At 36.3% G+C, this 9619-nt stretch overlaps 1 pseudogene; it reads left to right on the plus strand.

Annotated features, from left to right (window-relative positions):
• The first annotated feature begins 8170 nt into the window (after positions 1 to 8170).
• Positions 8171 to 9275, plus strand: LOC125347506 (annotated as a pseudogene).
• Positions 9276 to 9619: the final 344 nt, after the last annotated feature.

Here is a 9619-nt window from a genome sequence, read left to right on the forward strand (position 1 = left end):
GTGGACTTCTAAACATACTTGCTGGAAAAATGCAAAAAGAATATGAAGGAGGAGGTAAGAAGTTTGATAAGAATTGTACTCACTGGCTTATGTATGAAACTGTAACCCCTTTGTACACCACTTTGACAATAAATAAATTAATTTTAAAAAGTTAAGAAATAAGGGAGGGGGGCATGAGGGACAAGGCAACAAACAGTACAAGAAATGTATCCAATGCCCAACGTATGATACTGTAACCTCTCTGTACGTCAGTTTGATAATAAAAATTTGAGAAAAAAAAAGTTAAGAAATATGTATATGTGTACATATATATTTCATTCTTAAAGCAAAGAATAAATGCCCTATGGGGGGAAATGGTATGTCCCTTAATATGTCCTGCATACTTAATTCAATTTTAAAAATTTTATTTGTAATTGCTACATGTCCTTCTAGTAGTAGACAGGATTTGTTTCAAGAGAACCACACAGTTACAAATCAGTTACATCTTAGGAGCCATCTTAGACTATAGACCATGGCCAAAGTGTGTTTCTTATCAGGAGTGTGAGATATATTTGAGATTGATTGGTTCTTTACTGGGGTTTTAGCCAGATACATTGAAAGAGGGCCTTTCTGGATCATAGCAGTGGCCTCCTAACTATGCTCAAGGTTTCATCCTTCTGTCTTATTGACTATTTTCAACACTGTGGACTGATTCTTCTAGAAGAGAAGCTACTTTTCTGCATCCCCTTTTCACAATAAGGCCAGCAGTTTAACACTATCTTGCAACACCTCTAACATCATGAGTCTGAAAGGAAAATAGGTGCACAATGAAGATGCTTATTGAATGGAGTGCACTAAAAAGACAGTTTTATTCTGATAGAAATGTTTTAGCTTCCAAACAACATAAATCCCTTACAGTTCCAGAGGCTAGAAGGTGCAATATTAGAGTACCTAGAGAGGGTTCCCTTTTGCTTCCTAGACAATACCTTCCTGCTTCATCCTCACATAGTCAAAGGAACAAACAAGCTCCTGAGACCTCTTTTAGAGAGGTACAAATACCCTTAAAAGGTGGAATCATCATTCTTAGGAGATGATCCCAAAAGCATAATTCCTATGTGCCTCTCACCATATAAAATAATATTATTTATTGGAATGAACTCCAGGAAATAAAAATGAGGTTTGTTGTTGTTGTTCTTTTCTTTTTGTCTTGTTTATCTGGGGGGGGGGCACAGAAATGGACAAACAAAGGATGATCAAATGCAGTAGTGGTACTCACTAGACACTATTTTGAAAATTAACTATATAACTTGTGGGTGAGGATGGGAGGGAAAAACTGGGAGAGAACAAGGGCAAGGGTGATACTGTCCAAAAAGAAATGTACTCTTTACCCGAATTATATAACTGTACCCATTCTATACATCACCTTTATAATAAAAATAAAAACAAATTTTAAAAGTGTAATCATCTAAAGACCTCGGCTCTTGCAGTGCATTGGAGATATTTTGGTGTATGTATCTAGAAGAGACACAAACATTCAAAGTATTGGAAGGAATAATTACAAAGACCAGGGTGAAAACAGCAATTACTAGGTAGTGTGATGCCCTTTCTGGCAATGATGGGAACTATAACCATCTCTAGTCTGAAGAGAGAAAAAGGAGAAAGCAGTTAGGACATGAAAGGGGGTAAATGGACCTGAAAACTCAAGTAGAAAATGTTGGACCTAATAATTTATCCCTCTCCTCTTTGTCTTTCTGCAGCTGTCATTCTAGCCTTCTTGGTAACACTTGACACTTCAGTACTGTGCAAGTTCAGTCTGCAATTGCCTTTCCCTCCCATCAGAACACTTCTCTAAACATCTCCAGAACTCACTCCCTCACTCACTTCAAGCTCAGAATGTCACTTCTCAATGCAACCCACTTGAAAAGCCTATTTAAAATCATAAACCTCCTCCTCCAACTTTTCTCTTTTGCCATTGCATTTATCACACACTTGCATATAATATGCATCCCCGAGTGCCTTAATGAAATTGGAGCTCTAAAGAAGTAATCTTTGTTTTCATAACTGATAAATTCTAAGTGCCTAGAAATAGGCAGTTAAACACAGGGAAAGAAAAATAGGCCTACACAGTAAGAAATTGCCTCAAATGAAAACAGAAAAAAGACCTGGGTCTGTGGTTCAAGTGGTAGAGCTCATGCCTAGCAAGCCGAAGGCTGTTAATTCAACCCAAACTTATCATCATTATGATTAAAATTCAAGACCAATTAAAAGGCTGAATGAAGTTTTGTCCCTCCACAAGTACTTCCATATAAAACCATGCTAGAGTACAAGTTCTTTCTTTTACAACAACTTCAACAAATAACAATGATCTATAGACTATGATCTTTGAGTCTATTCAGTTGAAGTAGATGGATGGAAGATCTGAAACACTGGATATGAATTTTGAAACTGTTGAGAATTCTTAGACAGAAATAGTTCAGTAGGGCCAGGAATGTGGCTTAGCAGTAGAATGCTTGCCTAGCATGCATGAAGCCCTGGGTTCGATTCCTCAGCACCACATAAACAGAAAAGTCTGAAAATAGGGCTGTGGCTCCAGTGGTAGAGTGTTAGCCTTGAGCAAAAGGAAGCCAGGGATAGTGCTCAGGCCCTGAGTTCAAGCCCCAGGACTTGCTAAAAAAGAAGTATATGATTATTCTGAAAGATAAATAAAATTCTACAAATTGAGCAATTAGATATTTTGGTAACCTCTCAAAGAAAGTCACACTCATAGAATAGAAAGATATTAGAGAGTTTGAAAAATGCAGTGCTCTAAGTTTGCTGACCCAGAGACTAGTATTTTAAGAGGCCTTTCAGCTTGGGCAGTCACATCACACAGAAAACAAATACCTTACATAGACTAACAAAAAATCCAGCTCCCCAACTCTTGTGGCCAGAACTCTTCCAATTTTACGAAGAAGTAGAGAAGTAAACTTAACTATCTGAAACTCAAAGTGCCTTTGAAATTATTTTTTGCACGCAATTGATGGTATTTAACAAGATGGAAAGATTTGAAGTCAAAATAAAATGTTTATACCCATAAAGAAATGGTTGCTGTACCAAAAATACCTGGTTAAAGAGCAATGATTTTTAAAAATCCTTTATAAGAAGTAATATTTGTCTAACAAACTTAAGAGGTTAATAAAACTTAGCATAGCAGACCTACAGTAAGAAAATGTACTTTCTTTTCAGGCTTCCCACGAATTTAAAGGAGCGTGGAAGTAGGCAATGATCTCATCTTCCCAGTAAATTTTTCCCCCACAAAGTAGAGAGCTCTGGAGCTTATGCAGATGTACAAAGCTTCTAGAGTTCTTAAAATGAAGACATATTTTTACAGTGTTATCAGTAGCCATAAAAGCTTTGCCAATAGTATTTATGTATACCATTCTAGCATGTTTAAATGTTAGCTAAACCTCTAATAAAGACATCACAAATAGGTAGTATTTAAAAACAGAAAGTTGTTCTCCTTAAAATATCTAATTTATTTGTAAGCCAAAGGAAAAAGCTTCTTTCTAGAGACAGTATCACAGTATTCCAACTGAAGTCACCCATAATGACAAAGGGACCAACTACCTAAGAAGCATGGACCTCATACTAGAAAGAAATTTCCTTTAAACTCTCCCATTAAAGGGATATTTTTAAAGTAGGTTAGGCATATCCTAGAAATAAGAAAGCCTCTTTAGATGTCTAGTTTTTGTTCCCCCCAGGCTATTGTGCCATTCAACCCACTTTATCTAATTCACAAGGGTCATGGCTTCTGAGAAGTGATGTGGTTAGATAAAAAGCTGCCTCTATAGATCTTTACCTTCCTCTGTTACCACCTCAGGCAGTTCTTTTACATGCTCACTTCTTGGATAAAAATCTACAGAATCAGAACAGAAAATATTAGGTACCTTGAAATTGGAGCTTTTTTTCCTTTTTTTTCCTAATATCATGGGTGAGTTGGTCATAGTGTGTGTGTGTGTGTGTGTGTGTGCGCATGTGTTAAGATAAAGAACTATGTCCATAGCACATCAAGGTTAGATAATTAAGTCTTACTAAGTTGCTAGTGGGCAAAAAAAAGTCCTAAAGAGAGGAATAGGAACAAGCATATAATCCAGGCAAGAGAAGTTTCACTTGGTTTTGTCCAAATAAAAAGGAAAAGTCTAGGGGCTGGGGATATGGCCTAGTGGCAAGAGTGCTTGCCTCGTATACATGAGGCCCTGGGTTCGATTCCCCAGCACCACATATACAGAAAACGGCCAGAAGCGGCGCTGTGGCTCAAGTGGCAGAGTGCTAGCCTTGAGCGGGAAGAAGCCAGGGACAGTGCTCAGGCCCTGAGTCCAAGCCCCAGGACTGGCCAAAAAAAAAAAAAAAAAAAGGAAAAGTATAATGTCTAACATTGCCAATTGAAACCCGAATAACACAGATCTTTCTCTTTGCTTTTTCTTGGAGAGAATTAGCCCAATCAACTTAGTCTCACATGAAAAAAAAATTACATGAATCTTAGTATTTTATTGTACATTGATCAACTTTGAAATAAAGGTGTTTATTTTGCATATACTTTTCAGACTCATTTTTCTGTCACTTTGATTTGTGCTATGATGCCTAGACTTTTAAAGTGTGGGCTATCAGAACCTTCAAATTATAATGTCCTATAGTCCTAAAGAAAATTTGAACCATATTTCCTAAGAAGTCTTTATTGGATATACATAAATATATATATACACACACATATATATGCTACTTTAATCAATATTTATAGAAATAAGTACAATAGAAAGAAAAGGACAACACTCCTGAGCCAAAATAAGGAGCAACGTTGTTAAGCAATGAGAAAAATAAATAGAATATGATCTGTATCCAGAGTTTCATGTTCTTTAGAGGACTTTGGTTCTACAAAGTCTGGATCTGCTTTTTAATTGCCAGTATTGTCCACCATTTTCAGAAAGAAGAGTTTAAGCCATTGATTGAGCTGAATCAATAAACTGAATATTTACTTGTAAGACATAATTCACATGTATAAAACATGATGCTTGAATAACAACCATATTTTATGACTTAAAGAGCAGTTACTCACATTTGCATATTTGTGAATATGCACCTTCAACTGACTTTCAAACCACAGATACATTTATCTCTTTTTCTCTGACACACACCTATGTATTTAAGTGAGTCATATGTGTTTAGTATTTGTGGTTGCTTGGAATGCTCTTAATTTCCTTTCGTGGGGAACCGACCTGCACTTCTTATTCAGTTAGTATTAATTTTCTTCAATAAGTCCTGTGGGGGTGCATGTATCCAGAGTGAGTGTTGTACTTTCTTATTTTGATATTAGCTACAAAATGATTGTTCTATTTTCTCTGAAAAAGGAAAAACCACAGAAGGCATGCAAGTGATATTCACTATTGCAAAGTGAACCTCTCTGGAAGTGCCTCTAGGTAACAGTGAATTTCATACTTTTATTCTCTTTGGAAGATTTTCTGTATTCCATTTCTGAGTTATAGCCCCTCCTTAGAACTGTGTGGTATTGAAAGCATAAAGGCAGCTCTTGGTTGGAAAGCAAAGAAGGAAGTGATCTAAGATAGTGAAACAAGACAGTTCAATTTGCCTAACAAAGCAAAATTTCCCAACTAAGCTACTTAGAGCAATGTACTCACTCATGCTTCTTAAAACGCCTGGGTTATATCGAGCCCCACTCACACTATGCTAATTATCAGCTGCCACCACACACAAGTGCTGCATTCCCTGATACTTTTTTTCCCCAAAAAAATGTCAACTTGTAATCTGGAGGAAAATTACAAACCCTACTTTTTAAGGACTGTTTAAAATAAACTCACAAAAACACCAACCCTGTTACAATTACTGTCCTGTTTCAAGGGAGAAGGATCCCAGGTGGTGTTTTATCTCTGCAGTGTCTATTTCTAAAGTTTAGCCACAATGGAAGTAGCAAGAGTGTCTTACATAATGCAGGCCAATGCCATGTCAGAAGAGAAGCTGAAGTTTCTTTGAGAATCTTAAGGACTTTAATCTAAATAAACATAAACTATCCTTAAAAACATTCCTACCAAGAGGATCTTAATAAAATTCCACTGCTTAAAACATGCAGTATTGATCTTCTTTATTGTGATGCTCATAATAATGCATAGAAGTTTGCTGTCCCTTATTTAATAGGTACACATAACCCATAACAAGTGGAGTATGTTTTATGTAATGACAACATCTTCAGTTAGATTACCAATATAAATCACTCTGACATGCCATCATTCTTTATTTTAACATCTGCTTTTACACTATGCACCTTAGTGCCCTTGTATCTTTCAGCTTGTAAAAGAAAAATGAAATATCAGTCAGAAACATAATGGATAGAATTCTATGGGGAGAATATTTCAGCATGCCAAAATGCACCCCAGTTTACAAGATGATATGCCCAGAATACTAAAAAGCTTTTAAAATAATAGAAGCAAATCTTAAAAAAAAAAACAACCATTAACTAGCTTATCTTCATACTTTTTAAGATAGACCTAAGATCATAGCCTAGAAACTTAAACACAGAGAATTTAGTTGTGTTCATTCTTATCTTTCTACAGGTAAGGTGATTTGAAGCACCTCTTTAGTCCAGTTTCTACAAATGAAGTCCTTAAGTTCTCTCCCTGTCCTAACTTTTGCAACAAGTTCCATAAAAGGTGAAAGAAAAGTAGGTCGCTTTATGAATTCAATGCAATGCAGAAAACAATTTCCAAGAATAGCTTCTTCCCATCCCTTATGAAATGCACACCACCCCTAGTTTGGCTCTCTGTTTATATATCCAAAAAAAGAAAAGAGTGTGCAAAGCAGAGCTGAATTTGGATCTATAAGCAACCCTCACTAACTATGTGGCCTTGGGCTTGGGCAATGTATTAATATCTAAAACAAGATTATATTCTCTATTTCACAAGGATGGGATGATTATAAATCATACTTACGATCCACAATTTTGTAGTGCCCTAAAACCTAGTTTGCATCCTATATAGTAGTTATTGGTATATAAGTGTGCACAATCATACACACATAAACACATATAGATGCACATGTGTGAACAAACTACACACATTCATTAATTCATATAGAACACACATTCTTCTGACCTTAAAGAATATTGCTTTTAGTTACAGAGATAGGAGTCATTAATTCTGTTTTATAAGTGCACAAGGCTATAGGCCCATTTGTGGTGGTATGATCAAGATATAAACTAGAATACAAATGGATCATTGTAAAAAATTTTATGTTCTGCTACCACTATTAAGAGCCCAGGATGGATGTTTCTGTCTGGTCAATGTACACCATCTTTAGCAGGTGGAATAGATCAGCCTTAGAGTTGAGTATACCATTCCAAGTCCATTTGGATAAATTGGAAATGCAATTATGTCACTTATCTATGACAAATCTCAACAGTACTACATATAGTACAATTTTGATTGCATCTGATCCAATTTCATTTTAAGCTTAAAAAATTATTTAAAACTATTTAATCTCACCAAATAATAATACCAGAGCCACACATCTAAGTATATAAATGTGCCTCCTATCTCATGTCTCTTTAATACCTTAAATTCAAAGCAGTCCATGCTCACAGCCGTAATCAAGTTACTTCATGCAACACCCTTAAAATTTTCCTTGCATTGTTCTTGAATGATATCCTACAGACTTAACTGTCATAGAAGCTAGTCTTTATTTCCCCTGAAACCACAGAGTAATATTTTACGATAGTGCACATATTACACATTGCATTATACCTGTGTTAAACTTGATGAATTACTTCGAATAAATTTTAGCACATGGCTTTTTTTTAGAGCAGGTCTTATTATTATAGACCATTTTGGCACAGAAATTGTTATTCTCCTGCCTATGAATCCTATGTTATATGCATGCACCACATATCCAGGCATTTCTGTTTCTGCTAAAGACATACAGTAGAATATTTCAAGATTTATAATTTATCTAATCTTTGTAACTACAATCTCCATTCTCCATTATCTCCCTTATTCATCTCCTTTACTTCCCACTTGTTGTAGGGGGGCTAAAACTGGATTCATAAGTACGACTATCCAGAACCTTGAAGGAAGTTTTCAACCAAGTTGTTTTTATTTTTTTAATGCGGTCCCTATGTATATGCTTAAGTGACTTAATTTCAATGAGAATGACACAGGTGACATTAGAAATGTGTAGGTATAAGGGAATGGGAATTCAAAGTAGGAAAATACTAATTTCAGCTGAAAGAACCACCAAAGGCTGCATAAGTAATTTGCATTTAAAGTAGCTTGTGAAAAATCAAGATTTAGTTGTTCAAATATGAGAAAAATAATGTAATCCAAGAAGAATAAAATTAACAAAAATGTGAATGTCTAAAATACACTAAAATATATCAAAGGGATATTATTAGGCAGAATTTTATGTAATGATTACTTGTATCCTGACTGTTATATTCCTTTGGACATATGCAAGTGCAGTGATGTTCTTTAAAAGATAATTATTCAGACGTTACTTTTTTCCCCTTATTTATTGTCAAAGTGATGTACAGAGAGGTTATAGTTTCATACGTTAGGCCTTGGGTACATTTCTGTACTATTTGTTACTTTTGAATCCTGTGGCTGGCTGGTGCAGGACGCTCGCTGTGGTCGCTGCCTGCGAAGTGCAGGGGTGCGGGTCTCTGTAGGCGGGGGGCCTCACCATGGCGCTGCAGCTCTCCAGGAGCAAGGCATCACCCTGCACGGGAGCACCGAGATCATGGCCGAGTTCTCCTTTGGCATCAAGAGCATTTTGTATCAGCATGACATATATTCATCTGAAACATTTACTCTAGTGCAGAAATAAGGACTCACTTTGCTTGTAACTACTGATCCTGAGTTCATTAAGTATCTTAACAGTGTGGTGGATCAACTGAAAGACTGGTTGTACAAGTGTTCTGTCCAGAGACTGGTGGTAGTCCTTGAAAGATGGCAGTTTGATATTGAGTGTGAGGAGACTGCAAAAGATGACAGTGCTCCCAGAGAAAAATCTCAGAAAGCTATCCAAGATGAAATCCGTTCACTGATCAGACAGATCACAGCGACAGTGACATTCCTGGCCCTCTTAGAAGCTGCTTGCTCATTTGATTTGCTGATTTATACAGACAGATTTGGCTGTACCTGAAAAGTGGGAAGAGTCAGGTCCTCAGTTCATTACAAATTCTGAGGAAGTCCTTTACTACCACCATCCACAAAGTGAATAGCATGGTAGCCTACAAAACACCTGCTAATGACTGAAGGTGAGACTACGAAAGTAACATGGCCACCATTCTCTAAAGTTGTTTTCCTGAAACTAAGTCAGCTGTGATTGATAGGTCTTACTTCATTTCATAACTTTTGGATGGGGAAAGACAACATTGTATTTTGGTGAATGTGCATTGTTCCATTTGGGAGTACCTAGGACCATAGGGGGTAATGCAATGAGTTTTCTGCACATAGTTCAGGAGAAACCACCAACTTGTGTCAGCTTTGTAATACGAATTATTTGTAAGTGGTATTCTTTAGAAAATATTAGCTAAAAAGTAATAGCTTGACTTATAGAGAAGCTTAAATATGTAATACAGCAAAAGAGGAACTGAATA

Source organism: Perognathus longimembris, chromosome 1, assembly GCF_023159225.1.
Source record: "Perognathus longimembris pacificus isolate PPM17 chromosome 1, ASM2315922v1, whole genome shotgun sequence".
NCBI classification, from domain to species: Eukaryota; Metazoa; Chordata; class Mammalia; order Rodentia; family Heteromyidae; genus Perognathus; species Perognathus longimembris.